We start from the raw sequence: 15,728 nt of genomic DNA, 5'->3' as shown, positions 1-15,728 counted from the left end.
GTTCTCACCCTTGTCCCCCTCCACTCAATCTCTGCTGTCACAGGCTAGGCTTGGGGTGAGCTAAAAAGCCCCCAATCCCCCCACCCCCTCCCGCCCTGTGCCTTCGATCAATGTGACAAATGCTCTCTGGGCAGAACCCCTGAGGCTGTCTTCTCTGCCACCCACCCCTCCTTCCTTCCCAATGAGTCCAGGGAGATCTGAACAGAGGGGTGATGGATAGCCCTGTCTCATTGTTCCAGACTCCGAATCCACCAGGGCCAGGGAGAGCTGCATAAATCAGCCCAGGCCGGGCTCTCACCAGCGTGATGACTCGACAAGAGGAATGGAAGGCGAGGGACCGTAAAACTGTCGATGGGCTAAGTCGTTTCATTCCAAGTCAGGGCCAGGGAGAGAAAATGTTTGGTTCTTGGGAGACAGACTTATTTGAAGAGGATGGATAAGCTGACGGAGGGAGGTCTGCATGTCTGGACGCTCAGAGGGAAGGAGGCAGAGAGGGGCTGGTCCACCAGGAGGACTTCAGCTGAGTCGTCCCTCATCTGTGTCCATTCACTCCCACCATCATAGAGGCATGGGAGATACTCGTGTCCCAGACTTGGATAATGTTTGGAAAAATTAGCCTCTAGTGAGGATGGAAGATTCTCACCCAGATGGCTGATAAAACATACTTTCCCCTTCTCTAAGGTAGGAACAACTTGGCGGGGGCATGCTGAAGAGAAGGCACCGCTGACCATGGCTCTATCAACCTGTGATCAGGGACTTCCCTGGTGGTCCAATGGTTAAGAATCTGCCCGTCAAAACAAGGTTCACAGGTTGGAACCCTGGTCCAGGAAGATCCCACGGGCAGTGGAGCAACTGTGCCCATGTGCCACAAGTACTGAGCCCACGCTCTAGGGCCTGTGCTCCACAAGAGAAGCCACCGCAATGAGAAGCCTGCACAGCACGTGTGGAGAAGAGGTGCCCCAGCTCGATGTAACTAGAGAAAAGCCCATGTAGCAATGAAGACCCAGCACAGCCAAAAATTAAATAAATGAATAAAACTGTGACCAGGAGTCATTCCCATTTTGGTTACTCAAACGTTTACTGAGCCACCTGAGTGCCAGGCACTGTGCTCTGTGCTGGGGAGAGCCCCGTTAGCACGGGAGCTCACAGTCCAGTGGAGGGACAAGGAGGTAGAATCACACATCAACAGCATGCACGTCATTGTCCTTCATCACGGCACTTCTGACATGTGTTGATTTGCTTGTCGTTCTCCCCTCATGAGACTGGAAGCTCCTTAAAAGGAGAAAGGCAAGGGAGACAGTATCTAAGGGCCGGTTATATGCTCCCATTACGTACCCTAGTCATTCCATCTCCACCCTAACGCTTTGCGGTGGATTTTATTATCCTCATTTTACAGATAAGAAGATTGAGGCTCAGAGAGGTGAATTCGCTTGCCCAAAGCCAAAGCAGTATGTGGGAGAGCTGGGACACCGAACTAGAACTCAACCCAAGGCAGCATGTCCCCACACACCGCTCAGGGTCTCCCCACATTGGGCCCTCAGCCCCTGCAGCCGTGCCTAACCCAGGACAGTATTGATTATATCAGGAGGGAGGGGTTGGGAGGAGTGTGGTTAAAGCTAAGGAGTGGGTCGGGGAGGACTTTGCAGAAGAGCCTACTGAACAGTTTTAAAGAACAGACGGAATTTACCAAAATGACAAGGGAAGGAAAGCTAACATGCAAATGACAGGGAGACACGAAGCAGGCCCCTACTCAGAAGCCCCCCTGCTCCCCACGAGCCCGCCTCCCCCTCCCGCCCCAGGCCCGAGAAGCAGGAGCCCGGCAGTGACACACACGGGCTTCTGTAGGACGGAGCGGCGGGCTTTCCTTTTGTTGTCATTGTTGGTAAATTTCCTGGGACCAGATGATAAGATCCAGGGAGGATCCAGTCTGCTTTTCTCCCAAGTGTAATTCCAACACCTAGTGTGGTGTCTGACTCATTTTGGAATGAGTGACAGAGCTGGACCAGGGAAAAAGAGGTTTTCCTTACATCCCTGCCTTCCCATGAGGCCGGTATAACGGGGCCAGTCTGGGAGCCCCTCCTGTTTGGGGTCATGAAAAACCATTTTAAGGCCAGACAAGCAGCAAGGTCAGACCAAAGGAAGAGAGAGCCAGGGGCCTCGAGCAGCTGGCAGAGAACAGCCTGGCTCCTCCATCTTCTCTGCTTCTTTCTCCAGCTCAGGAGCCAAAACCAGGCTGTGAGCTGAGAGAAGGGGGCTGCAGAGCAGAGAGTGGTCCTGGCCCCTTGTCTTTAGCTCAGCAAGTGGTGCTAGTAGTAAAGAACCTGCCTGTCAATGCAGGAGACACAAGAGATGCAGATTCGATCCCTGGGTCAGGAAGATTCCCTGGAGAAGGGCATAGCAATCCACTCCAGTATTCTTGCCTGGAGAATCCCATGGACAGAGGAGCCTGGTGGGCTACAGTCCACAGGGTCACAAAGAATCAGCCATGACTGAAATGACTTAGCACTCACAGGGCCCACAAGAGTCCTTGTGAGGCAGAAGCCTGAGGAACACCAACATTCAAGGGACAATATGAAGAAGAGGAGCCAGCAAGGGGAATTTAGGAGCTGTGAGACCCAGACGGACATCCAGTCACCCATCCCCTTCTTCTCCAGGACACAGGGCATCACCCCAGGGAAGCCTGTGAGCCTGTGGGTCAACAGCCTACCCTTTAGAAACAAACTACAAAGACATGAACCAAGGACAAGAATGGGAGAGGGAAAAATAGAATTAGAGAGTTTCACAATTATTTTTTTTTAAGAGAATGAAGGAGGATGAGTGGTAACTGGGTCAACAGAGAGAGGAATCACAAGCCAAAGGTCTATGGAGCGGGCAGACTCACCCTACAGAGCCCTGGAAAGTTCAGTGGTGCTGGGTTCAGATGCCTGGTGTGACAGGGGGCGTGGGTGGAAAGTCTGTCTGTGGAAGGGGTCCCTCCTCTCCCAACACTGCCAGTCAATCACGCCCTTTATCCCTCAGGAAACGAGAAATTTTTTCTTTGGAGAACCTAAATAAGCACAATATCGGACTTGAGAACGCAAAGTATGGTGGAAGGTGAAGAGTAAGGAGGAGAGGTGAAATTTAGTCCTTTCTCTGACCCACCTAGCAACTCTGAAACACCACCAACCAGTAGATTAACACATTCGACTCTGAAGAATTGAACAGCCCCAGAGAGAACTCCAGTTACTGATATCTGAAGTTCCCTCAATAAAAAGATTTAATTTCCACCCAATCACCCTGATAAAGCCCATAGATCAGCAAATTCTGGCACTTACATAACAAGCCTCCAAAATCAACGTTTAGTGCCTCTTTCTTTTTTTTTTTTTTTTTCTGATATAAAATACTTTTATTCCTGAGGAATTTATAAGTGACAATCAGGATAGGGAAAGAGGTGGAGGTTCAGTTCTCACCCTCATGTCAGCTTTCTCTCTGGTTGACCTCAGAGTTTGTTGGGTTTTTTTCCCATTTATTTTTATTAGTTGGAGGCCAACCATTTCACAACATTGCAGTGGGTTTTGTCATTCACTGACATGAATCAGCCATGGAGTTACATGTATTCCCCATCCCGATCCCCCCTCCCACCTCCCTCTCCACCCGATTCCTCTGGGTCTTCCCAGTGCACCAGGCCCGGGCACTTGTCTCATGCATCCCACCTGGGCTGGTGATCTGTTTCACTATAGATAATGTTCATGCTGTTCTCTCGAAACATCCCACCCTCGCCTTCTCCCACAGAGTCCAAAAGTCTGTTCTATACATCTGTGTCTCTTTTTCTGTTTTGCATGTAGGGTTATCATTAGCATCTTTCTAAATTCCATATATATGTGTTAGTATACTGTATTGGTCTTTATCTTTCTGGCTTACTTCACTCTGTATAATGGGCTCCAGTTTCATCCATCTCATTAGAACTGATTCAAATGAATTCTTTTTAACGGCTGAGTAATATTCCATGGTATATATGTACCACAGCTTCCTTATCCATTCGTCTGCTGATGGGCATCTAGGTTGCTTCCATGTCCTGGCTATTATAAACAGTGCTGCGATGAACATTGGGGTTAGTGCCTCTTTCTTAAATGTGAATAAACAGTTGAGAATCATCAGGGGGTTTTTTTGTGTTTTTTTTTGTTTTTTTAATTTTTAAAGCTTTAAACAGGAAAAAGGAGCAAGTAAACAGGAAAAAAAAGGGAAGTAATGATAGAAATTTTGCAAGGAACAAAAGTTCAGAAAAAGCAATAACACCAGTCCACAAAGATAAAAGGAAACAGTGTATTCACAAAACAAGAAGAGGCTACAATGAAAAAGGAAAAAAACAAATGAGAAAAACCTCTTTTAAATTAAAACTATAATTAAAATTTTTTTTTCAAAAACTCAAATGATTCAGAAGACAAAAACTGAAGAAATCTTCCAAAGAGTGAAAAAGCAAAAGAAAAAAGAGAATACTAGGAGAAAAACAAAGGATATCAGTCTCCTGATTAGCCATGCACAAAAAAATGAAAAAAAGATATATACCAGTCTGTGCCTGCCACCATTATCATTATGACATTTTAAATCACGAGGAATAAATGAAAGTTTCTAAAATCTTCTAAAGAGGAAAAACAAGTAAAAGACACAAGAAAAAGAAAACATCAAACTTCTTCAAAAACATCAGATGTTAAAAATACCTTCTAAATTTTGAAATAAAATATGTTTTAATCTAGAATTCTATCTCAAATAAATTATCAGTCACATGCCAGAATAGTATAGAATATTTTCAGGTAGCCAATGACTCCAGAAAATTACCTCCCAAGCACGAATTCTTAAGAAGTTATTGGAAGTTGGAGTTTAGTGAGGTTCAGTGATGGTGCACTAAAGAGGTGAGGGATTCAGTAAATAGAGGATCCAGTGTGGGAAGGCAGTAAAGGAAATATTCATAATGATGATAAAGGAAAGTCTCAAGATGACAGCTATCCACTGTTTCAATTCCAAAAGCAGACAATCCAGATTGGAGCAGAAAAACAGAAAGTTCTTGGAGGAATAGCTGTAGGACAAAGTGGAACTGTAGGAAAAATTGACAGATATTAGCAGAATTGTTAAACCATCTGAAAAAAATTTATAAGTACCTTTGGACATCAGATCCATATAAAAGGAGGCAATTATTAACTCTAGGAAGAAACAAAGAACTGTACAAAAGAGGACACATGGTCACAGGACACTACTTGATTCGGGAAGAAATATTATTTGCACATTCATTAATATATAAACACAAATATCGATTTAACAAAAAATAAGTTTATGTTGGAAAGATAGAAGGAGCAGTGTAGGAATGAAATTGAGGGAGAATTGTGTGGGAGAACTAAGTTCTCATCTACCATGGTAGAAAGTCAATATACAAGTTCTAAAATTAGGAAATCAAGAAATAGGAACAAAGGATATTATTTTAAAACACAGCCATGCATAAAAAAAGTGAAATGAACTATAAAAACTGAGAGTGACTGCTCTGGAGAATGGGAGTGTGAAGGAGAGAAGCAAGGCAAACTATGTATATGCATTATGTGATTAACATAAAAATTAAACATTTGAGAAAGGGCCTCTCTGGCTCACACACAGTCCAGCTTACATTCCCACGGTGTGAGACCAGATGAAAACTTACAGCCAAAGTTCTGATCAAAATAAATGATGCAAAATTAAATAAAAATAAAACAAAATAAATGATACATTTTTTATCTGAGAGTCTGCATATACCCAATAGGCTTCAAAGATGAAGGGATCTGATCCTGGCCCCACCCCCAGTTGTGGACATTACAGGCAATTCTCAAACATACCGTGATATTTTGTGTCTGTGCGTGATGGTCTTTCTGATTAGAATGCCTCAAAAAACAAACCTCCCAAGCCCCTAAGATGATCAACTTCTCTTCAACCTTTAAAACCCTTCAGAGTTACTGTGTCTTTTAGAAAGTCTTTCCTGATACCTCTCCCCCACAGTTCTTTTTCCCTCTTTTGGCCTATGTCTGACTCTTCTGTGTATAACTCTAGCAAAGCATCCATCACCCCATGTTTCGGCTGGTAATGAGCTGACTCCCTGACTAACCTGCGACCCCCTCGGCAGTCATCAGCTTGTGCTAGTTACGCCGTAGGATGAGCGACCACAGAGTCTCAGGCACTCACTGCCCGAAGGTTTGTCTCTCGTCACATTACATGGCGGCTGTGGCTCTGGATCCACTCCACGTCTTCTCTCCAAGTGGTACCCAGCTAAAGGTGCAGCCCTCTTCTGGACACGCCACTCTCCTGGCAGATAGAAAAGAGAAAATGTGGGCAGGACCATAAAGTGCCCCGGAAAGCCTCTGCTCAGAAATGATTTACATCACTTCTGCCCAAGCCTCATTGGTCAAAGCTCCTCACATGACCACATCTGATGTCAATGACCCACGTTAAGTACAGTCCTCTCACAGTGATAGGAAGTAAAGAACTGGATACAATAACACTGTCTACTACAGCCTCCTCGGTGGGGTCCACAGCTTATTTTTGCATCCTGGACCTGACACAATGTTTGGCACCAAGCAGACATTCGGTGCATTTCCACCAACTTGAAGTGAATTATCAAATACACAAATCTGAGAACCAAAGGAGATTTGAAAAAGCGGAAAGGCTGATGTACAAACTCGTGGTATGTGAAATAGCACTGGGCTTGGAATCAAAAGACTACGCTCCAAAAGCCAAGACACCTTTCTGGGCTCATCTTTAACTGAAGGAGATGAACTAGAGCATCTCTAGGGTCCCTTCCGGTTCTAACCTTTAAAAGAGTTTGTAATGTGTTCGTGAGTATCTGTTTGCCAATCTGCCAACTTCTATTAGTCATGTGTCCAGGCCTAAAACTGGAAAAAAAAAATAATAACAAGCCCCTAAATCAGTTCACGTGCCCAAACTGAAAATTCACCCACGTCTGTAAAAGAAAATAAAACTATACTTCAAAAGTGAATATGTTTTCAACAAAAATATTGTGGCAACTGTGTTTTTCTTTAATAAACTATTTTCTGTTTTGAGCACATTGTTCTAAGCCACAAGATTTCCAGTTACAGGAAGCTAGCATGGCATTGCAGAGGGGTGATTACACATCTGAATGGATTAACACAGAGTTCAGGTTCACACATGGAAATTGTCACATCAATTAAAACTGTCTCACACATAGCAGAAATTCTTTGTTTGTTGAACAAATACATACCCGTCTAGGTTGGATTTGTTAGGCTCTGAAGCTATCATTCCCAATCCAATTTATCCTTATTTCTGTATATCTGTACTTGGTCTTTTTTTAAAAGGTTTTAGAAAAAAAATGTAAAACGGTTGAGAAATCCTGTAGTTAATGGGCTGATGTACTAAGAGAATTATTTAACAGAGGCTGAGTTCTGAGCCCTGTGTTCCCAGCAGAAGGCGAATGCTGTGATGACCCTGTTTGATTAGAGAAGTGTGTACCCTTACGTTTCCACCCATAAATCATGGGTGCCAACCCAGGTATCCACCACTGTCAGATCATAAAAACAACATGTACGTGGCATTTACTATAAACCAGGACTGTTCCAGATTCTTTACATATATATACTCTCATATTGATCATAGCCACTCTAGGAGATAGGTCTTGATATCATCTCCATGTTACTGATGGGGAATCAAGGTACAGAAAATTTAAATAACCCATCTGAGGGTCACACATTAAGAAGCAGGGCTGGGTTTTAAAACTGAGCAATCAGGTTCCAGTCTGAACATGTGGCATGCTATCAAATGAGCTGGTTCCATTCTTGGATATAGGTATAGCCTGAAGCCATCAGCATACAATCTCTCTCCCTCTTAAAGACCCTTGCCATAAGGCTTCCCTGGTGGCTTAGTGGTGAAAAAAAATCCACCTGCCAATGCAGGAGACACGAGTTCCATCACTGGGTTGGGAAGATCCCCTGGAGAAGGAAATGTCAACTCACTCCAGTATTCCTGCCTGGGAAATCCCATTGTCAGAGGAGCCTGGTGGGCTACAGTCTACAGGGTCACGAAAGAGTGGGACATGATTGAGCGGTTAAACAACAACAACAACAAACCTACCCTGCCCAGCCCAGGAGACTGCGGTTTCCACCCTCAAACTGTGGGCACTATGAGGAAAGTGAGTGCGTCTGACTCCCTCAGATGCCAGAAAGAGTCTTTTTTTTTTTTTTTTTTTTTTAGGATGAGGATGCTTATCTATCCTCTAGACTCTATGCCCTCTTGCCTGGATGAGTGTAAGGAAAGATGATGTCTCACTGGGACAGCGGGGTCTCATTCCTTGTGGCCATATCACTGCAATCGTCAGGCAAGGCTCTTTCCTGTAAAGGCCAATCAATACTGCTCCACCCCACGTCCCCACCCTTTCCTGCTTCTCGCTCTATAACTGCTATTGATTACAGCAGAGCTGGGAAGCAAATGCCAAAATATATCAATCAATCACCAAGATGGCAGAGAGACTTTATTAAAACCATTACACCTTCTTCTGTTTTCCTGCCCACCCCAGCTTCCTCCGCCCAGTGGCCATTTCTCTTGGAAGGTTTCCAAGAACTCTGCAGACATGATCTGATGGCTGGTGGAATTTCCTCTATTTGGGGAAAATTTAGACCCTGAGAAGGAGCAAGAACAAGTCCCGTGGTGAGAAGATGGAAACCAGGTGTGTGAAAAAACACGCATGTGTCTATGTGTAGTACGTATATGGAAATGTGCACGTAGGCCAGTTGGTTTAAAGGAAAACCTAGAACTTAGTCACATTTCAGAAACACTTGGTAATTATCGCTGAATTTTTTACAAATCAATTCCTTCTGGTCGCTTAATGTCCTTCACTAAGTGGTTTAATTGTGAAATTTCACTTTATAATTGGGTTCATTTTAATGCAGAAAGTGGTAGATTTGCATAAGCAAATGACAAACAGTTAACAAAATCCATTAGCAGAAAAGGAGGCATCCAATGAGCCACACACCTGGGCTTGGAATCAAACCTGTGGTGAGGGAGTGCCCGCCCCAGCCCAGTCCTGTGGCCCCTAAGCAGACGGAGGGGAAGCAAAAGAAGCATTTTTAAGTGCTTTCTCGATGCTCAGCCTGGGAGGAAACCAGTCTGTGTGCAGAAGACACAAGGTGAGGAAGAATTTTTGCTTGTCCCTCAAAGACCAGAGACCTTTCTGTGCAAGGAAACTCAGGCAAGGATTTTTAAAGAATCCAGATTGTACACAGACCTTTGACAACTCTTATTCCGGGTTTCTGAAAAGACCATTAGACTCAGAATAATCCTCTGCAGTATTCTTGCCTAAAGAATCTGATGGACAGAGCAGCCTGGTGAGCTACAGTCCACAGGTTTGCAGAAAGTCAGACACGACTGAAGCGACTCAGCACGCACATAGAAGGGAGTGTGGAGCCCTGACGTCCAGTCCTCATTCTGTCATGAGCTAGCAAGGAGCCTCCTGTTGGGAACCTCAACAGATCCTATCTGGATGTCTGTGTGTCTCAAGCTCCTGCTATCAACACAGGTAACTGACAAAAGGATTCATTCATTCAAAAAATATTTACTGAGCCCTTGCTATGAGCAGGTACTGTAGAAATTACAGAGGTAATTACAGAGGAAGGTGCCATTTAAGCCTGTTGTGAAGGATTATGGGAATATCCTAGGAGAGACTCACAAGGAGGTAGGGTAAGGACCAAGCTGGAGGACGTGCAGATCAGCTGGAGAAAAGGCCCTGCTCTCATGGAACTTAGGGTCTGAAGGAGCGTTATGAACTGGACTGTATCCTCCCTAAATTCACATGCTGAAGCCCTAATCCCCAGTGTGGCTGTGTCTGGAGACAGAGTCTTTAGGGAAATGTGTGCATGCATGCTCAGTGGCGTCTGACTCTTCGTGACCCTATGGACTGTAGCCCGCCAGGCTCCTCTGTCCACGGGATTTTCCAGGCAAGAATACTGGAGTGGGTTGCCATTTCCTTCTCCTGGGGATCTCCCACGTCTCCTGCATTGGTCAGAGACATTGAGCCACCTGGGAAGCCCCTCTTTAGGGAAGTAATTAAGATTAAACGCAGTCATGAGAGGGGGGCCCTGATCCAATAGGACTGGTGTCCCTCTAAGAAGAGGAAGGGATTTCAGAGCCTTCTCTCTCACCACGCACGCACAGAGAAGAGGCCACGTGAGAACACCGGGAGGAGGGGCCATCTGCCAGCCAGAAGGAGCATCCTCACCAGAAACCAACCCCGCTGCCACCTTTTCTGGGCCAGGCAGCCTCCAGACCCATGACAAAATAAAGCTGTGCTGCTTAGGCCACCTACTCGGTGACATTTTATTATAGCAGCTGGGGCAGCCTAACATGTTTCAGAATGGGAGGGGGCCAGATCAGGTGCACCTTGCCCAATTCTAGGGATAAGGGAAGGCTCCCAGAAGGATTGGCAGGGGAAGAGAAATCAGGGCAGGGCACCTCTGTGGATGGAGCCTGTAGTGTCAGAGAAACAGTGGGAAGAACAAGGCTGAGGAAGTGAGGGGGAGCCCTCTGGGGGAGGTCTCATGAGTAAACATGCCCTTGAAGATCTTGAACACCGAGACACTGCTCTACCTTGTAAAACTTTGGACCCACCCATTGATGATTCTGATTCTGCTGAGGAAAAAAAATGCCAGCTTGGGTTCTATAGAAACGAAGAAGTAGTCGCCTTTCCTTGCCACCCTACACAGTGGAATCTCCTTCAGCATGTCTGCATACATTCCCTGTGGAAATACTTTGCTTTTCTGTCTATGAGCTTCCCCCTAGTCTTTCAGAGCATCTGCTGCGATGGTTCCTTCTTCAGGTGCTTGCTTTCAATTCTACAAAATTCCCTCGCTTTTTGTTAATAATTGCTAATATTAGCCCCCAGTGACTCAGCTATAAAGAATCTGCCTGCAATGCGGGAGATGCAAATTCAATCCCGGATTGGGAAGATCCCCTGGAGTAGGAAATGGCAACCCACTCCAGTATTCTTGCCTGGGCAATCCCGTGAACAGAGGAGCCTGGCATCCATGGGGTGGCAAAGAGTAAGATATAACTTAACAACTAAACAACAACAAAATTGAGTCAGCTAAGGCTAACTGTGTACCAGACACTGTTTTAAGAGCTTCATGTGTATTAGCTCTTTTAATCCTCAAAACCACCACATAAAGTAGATTCTATTAACTCTAGTTTATGGATGAGGAGGCTGAGCCCAGAGAGATTAAGACGCTTGCCTTGGGCCACTCGGCTAAAATGGAGCAGCCAGGATTAAAACCTGCAGTTTAGCTTGGGTGTCCTTACTCCTAACCACAAATCCATATTGTCTTTGGGAGGGAAGGGACAGAGAAACAGAGACTCGGGTTCCCATAGGTAGTTTTAAGTGCAAGAGTCTTTCTGATTCTGGAGTCTATGCTCTTGATCTCTTAAGCAAATGGAGAAGAGGTAGGCGGCTTTGAGAGTCACTCAGGAAGGAAACTAATTAGAACCACCATGGAACAGTTGAAGAATAAGGGAGAGGGGGAGAGAGAAAGAGGAGGTTGGGGTGACAGCCGGGTCTCTGGTAAATCGTACATCCAGACCTTCATCATCTTGTGCCACCTTCTTAATTCATTTATTTGTTTAACAAATGGCAAATACTTAGCCAGAATCTACTATGATTAGGCACTGGACTGAGAAAAGAGGAACAGCTACATACTAATGACCATGACACTCATCTGCCCCTTCCCCTTGCCCTCATCCAGGAGCTCAAGGACTTTACATTCTAGGAGAGGATTGATATATGAATAAATGCAAAAATTATCACAGTGTGATTATATATGTCTATCAGTATATGTCTTTCTATCCATAAAGCATTGAAAGGAGGACAGCCCATCTCTGCCAAAAGGGGTCAGGGGAGGTATCACCCTGAGGAAGGTGCCATTTAAGCCTGTTGTGAAGGATGATGGGAATATCCTAGGAGAGTAGCTGGGCTCCTTGGAGCATCCCTGGAGAGCATATGAGAGATCCCCGAATCCCTAGACACAGAGGCATAGAACCAGAGCATGTGAGCAGTGAGAGGAACCTCAGAGGTCATCTCGTTGCAGCCCTGTGTCAGGCCCTGCAGGCACAGCTCCATCAGAGAGTCAGCCCAGCCCTAGTTCCAGCCGGGAACCCTAGCACAGCTCCCTTGGGAAGCACACAGGCAGACAGACGGTCAACAATCAACAGGACAGCACCTGTGTTCTGGGCCTTGTGATCCACCGGTTGCCGAGGGTAAGGGAGACAGAAGAGGGGAAGGAGTCAAGAAAGTCTCCATGTCCCTGGTTTGTACAACTAAAGAGACAGCTCTGAACCTCCTCCTCCCCCAGGGCCTCCCAGTTTCCCCGATTCTGGCTTCCACACCCCACTTCCCCCCACCACCCCGTCTTAGGTTCCAAGTAAGGATCTTTTTCTCAGTCCCTCGCTTCTCTCTGCTCTTCCAATTCCACTTCAGCTGCAGGTTCTCTTTTCAACTGTTCCTGGGGAGCCCAACTACTACCGGTGACCCTCTGCCCTGTGGTCCATCACGAAGGTCAAAGGGTTGCCGTTCAGCAATCTGCCAGCAGGGGGCAGTCCTGCAGCCGGTCTCCATCCCGGCCTGAACCTCCCAGCCCCCCCAGGCCGGTCACAACTCCTTAGAGATGCAAATTGAGAGGCAGCCTTCCTAACCCGAGATGGCTGCTAATTCTCTGAAGACTATGCAGATTTCTAGCCTGCCTTCGCCTGGGTTTGTTTGTTTTACTTTGCAATAAATTTAATACAGATCGCCTGAAGCAGAGAGGCAGATGGACTATAAACTCTGCATTTTGAGCAGCCTTAGTTACTGGGTTGGTGTGGGTTTTGATCCCTGTTTAAATTATATCGATGAAATTTGACATGGATTTGGGTCTGGGGTTTGCTGGCTTCGTGGTGCTCTGGAGCCGCTTCTAGAGAATTTACAAGGGCTGATTTGATTATGGGGACTTTAATTTCTCACAGAGGCTAACAAGGAGGCTGAGAAGCCTGGCTGATGTGTAACAGCAAGAAGGGAAAAGGGGAAAGTTAGCTTGGGTTGCTGCCTACCCCGGTGCACATGGTGTCACTACTGTTTTCTCTCACCCTTTGCAGGGCCTCAAGTTAGACACCCCAGGGACCGTGGGCTGAAGCCTGTGCTGACCCAGGCGGAGCGAGGAGGTGGAGTTGTGCAGTGGAAAGTGTCCACAAGAAGCTCAGCGTCCAGAAAAGAATCAGGGGTGCATATGGGGCAGACAGAACTAAAATGTCTGTAAAGAGACATTAACATGAGGCACACACAAAGCATTGTGTAACAATGTAAACTGGGCTTGAGGGGGCACGGCAGAAGCAGGGGAACTACAGCTCATCTTCCCATGGGCACCTGGTCTGTGTGCCAAGTGGCAGCCCTCTCCCCTCCCTGCTCCCTCTTAGACCACCAAAGGAAAGATGATGCAATGAACCAGGAGTAGGACAAACCAGGTTCTAGCCTCAGCTCCTCCAAATGTTTGTTGCCAAGTTGGGTAATAGGTTCCGTCTCATGGAGCTTCAGTTTCTCTATCTGCAAAATCAGAATCACGTGATTGTCACAAGGCCCAAGTAGGATAACTTGGGTCAGAATGCGTGTATGTTGGAAAAGACTGGAACATAAACTGCCTCTAAGTGATCAGGCCATTTTCTCCATTACAAAAGAGTCACTGATTAGAATGGGAAGGCCTGGGGCAGAGGGGAGGTATGAAGGGAATTCTGCAAACTTGTCGTAAGACTGAGAGTCGAACTCTTTGTGACCCCATGGGCTTTACAGTCCATGGAATTCTCCAGGTCAGAATACTGGAGTGGGTAGCCTTTCCCTTCTCCAGGGGATCTTCTCAACCCAGGTCTCCAGCATTGCAGGTGGATTCTTTACCAACTGAGCCACCAGGGGGGATGGGATGGGGAGGGAGGTGGGAGGGGGGGTTCAGGATGGGGAACACATGTACATCCATGGAGGATTCAAGTCAATGTATGGCAAAACCAATACAATATTGTAAAGTAAAATAAATAAATTAAAAAAAAAATACTGAGAGTCCGGCCCCACAGTTCAGACAGGTGCAGAGGCAGCTCTCGGACGTGGCCCTTCCGCTCACCTGCACAGAGAGCCTGTATATGAGCAGAGGCCTGGCTGGGGCACCAGGGGTGGTTTCCAGCAGCAGCAGCCTCCGGGCACTGTTCTGGGGGACTCTGGGGACCTGGACCCCCCAGCCTGAGCTGGGCAGGGAGGTGGGGCCACAGACTCATCTTCCCTGAGAAATCCCAGAGTCCAGGCAGAGCCAGCCTCACGGCCAGAGGAAGGGCTCTTTTCTGCTCCCCCTTCTGTGCATGTTTGCATCCTTTCACAAAGGCTGGGCCGGGAAGGGAGCTACCAAGAGTCATTGAGGCCCAGGGACAAAGAGAAGGAAGAGGGCAGATAAAGGAAGAAGGAAGGAACACAGGACATGTCGATGTGTGTTCCTTGCTGGTGGGAGGAAGATCACCAGAAGACAAGCAAAGAAGTGAGAAGCGTGCAAAGGGGACCAGCGGAGGAAAGGGCCAGGCTTCGCAGGGGGAGGGCGGCTGTGGGAGGTGGAGGCTGAGATTAAATGGAAATGAGGGGCTTGGTCACCATGGAGAAAGAAGCTGGAAGCTTCGGCAGCAGTTAGTCTATTAGGAGGAAAGGAGGGGATGAAAGCTGCTGTGGGTGTGTCTCTACACACCATGGGGTTGGAAAATAGCCAGCTAATTCAGCCCCGAGCAGGGGGTGGAGGGGATGGGGGGAGGGTGAAGACCACCAGTTGAATGGTTGAATTCTCCCCAAAACAATAATCCTTTTCCACTGTCACTTCGACATTCTGCCTGTTCCTCTGGCCTCAAGAACACAGTAAGTTAAAACTGTTGGTTGTCAAGATTTTGTTAAATTAAATTTGCTGACCCTCCCCACCACACCCACACACTCCCTCTCTCTCTCTCCAGTGATCTGTATGGCAAGGAAAAGAAAGTGTGTTAGTGGCTCAGTCGTGTTTAACTCTTTTTGACCCCATGGACTGGGATTCACTAGGCTCCTCTGTCCATGGAACTCTCCAGGCAAGAATACTGGAGTAGGTAGCCATTCCCTTCTTCAGGGGATCTTCCCAACCCAGGGATCAAACCCAGGGATCAAATCCAGGTCTCCCGCATTGCAGGCGGATTCTTTACTAGTTGAGCCACAAGGGAAGCCCAAGAATACTGGAGTGGGTAGCTGTTCCCTTCTCTAGGGAATCTTCCCGACTCAGGGCTCTAACTGGGCCTCTCACACCTTAGGCAGATGATTTACCATCTGGGCTACCAGGGAAGCACCTGACAAGTGAGGGAAGGAAGCCCTAAATCCTGTGGCGGGCGATGGAAGAAGGAAGATGAGGCTGAGGTCAGGAAGGGTTGGGGAGGGGGGAAGGATGATGGCGGAAGTGAGGGTAACCAGACACCTCGCTCTTCATAGAAACTCCCAATGGAAGATGAAGAAGTTCGGCTAGCACAGAAGTTCGGCTAGCACCGGCCATAAGCCCAGAGGCTGGTCACTCTGCTTTCCAGTTTGTGCACAGGCAGTACCACCCTTAGACCCACCACCGGGACCCTGCCGGACCCCACACTTTAGAAGGGCCTGTGCCCCCTCTCACATGGGCATCCCTCCCCGGAGGCAGGGAGCAGAAGCC

At 47.0% G+C, this 15,728-nt stretch overlaps 1 long non-coding RNA gene across 1 annotated transcript in view; it reads right to left on the bottom strand.

Moving 5' to 3' along the window:
* Window positions 1–4,257: 4,257 nt before the first annotated feature.
* LOC122431077 overlaps window positions 4,258–15,728 on the bottom strand; it is a 32,274-nt gene continuing 20,803 nt past the window's right edge. Inside the window, exon 3 of the long non-coding RNA XR_006266432.1 lies at window positions 4,258–6,300. This is a non-coding gene — a long non-coding RNA (uncharacterized LOC122431077). The remainder of the gene's footprint in view (window positions 6,301–15,728) is intronic.

The sequence above is a fragment of the Cervus canadensis genome, chromosome 29 (genome assembly GCF_019320065.1).
Source record: "Cervus canadensis isolate Bull #8, Minnesota chromosome 29, ASM1932006v1, whole genome shotgun sequence".
Taxonomy (NCBI): domain Eukaryota; kingdom Metazoa; phylum Chordata; class Mammalia; order Artiodactyla; family Cervidae; genus Cervus; species Cervus canadensis.
This window is presented reverse-complemented; position numbering and strand designations above follow the sequence as displayed.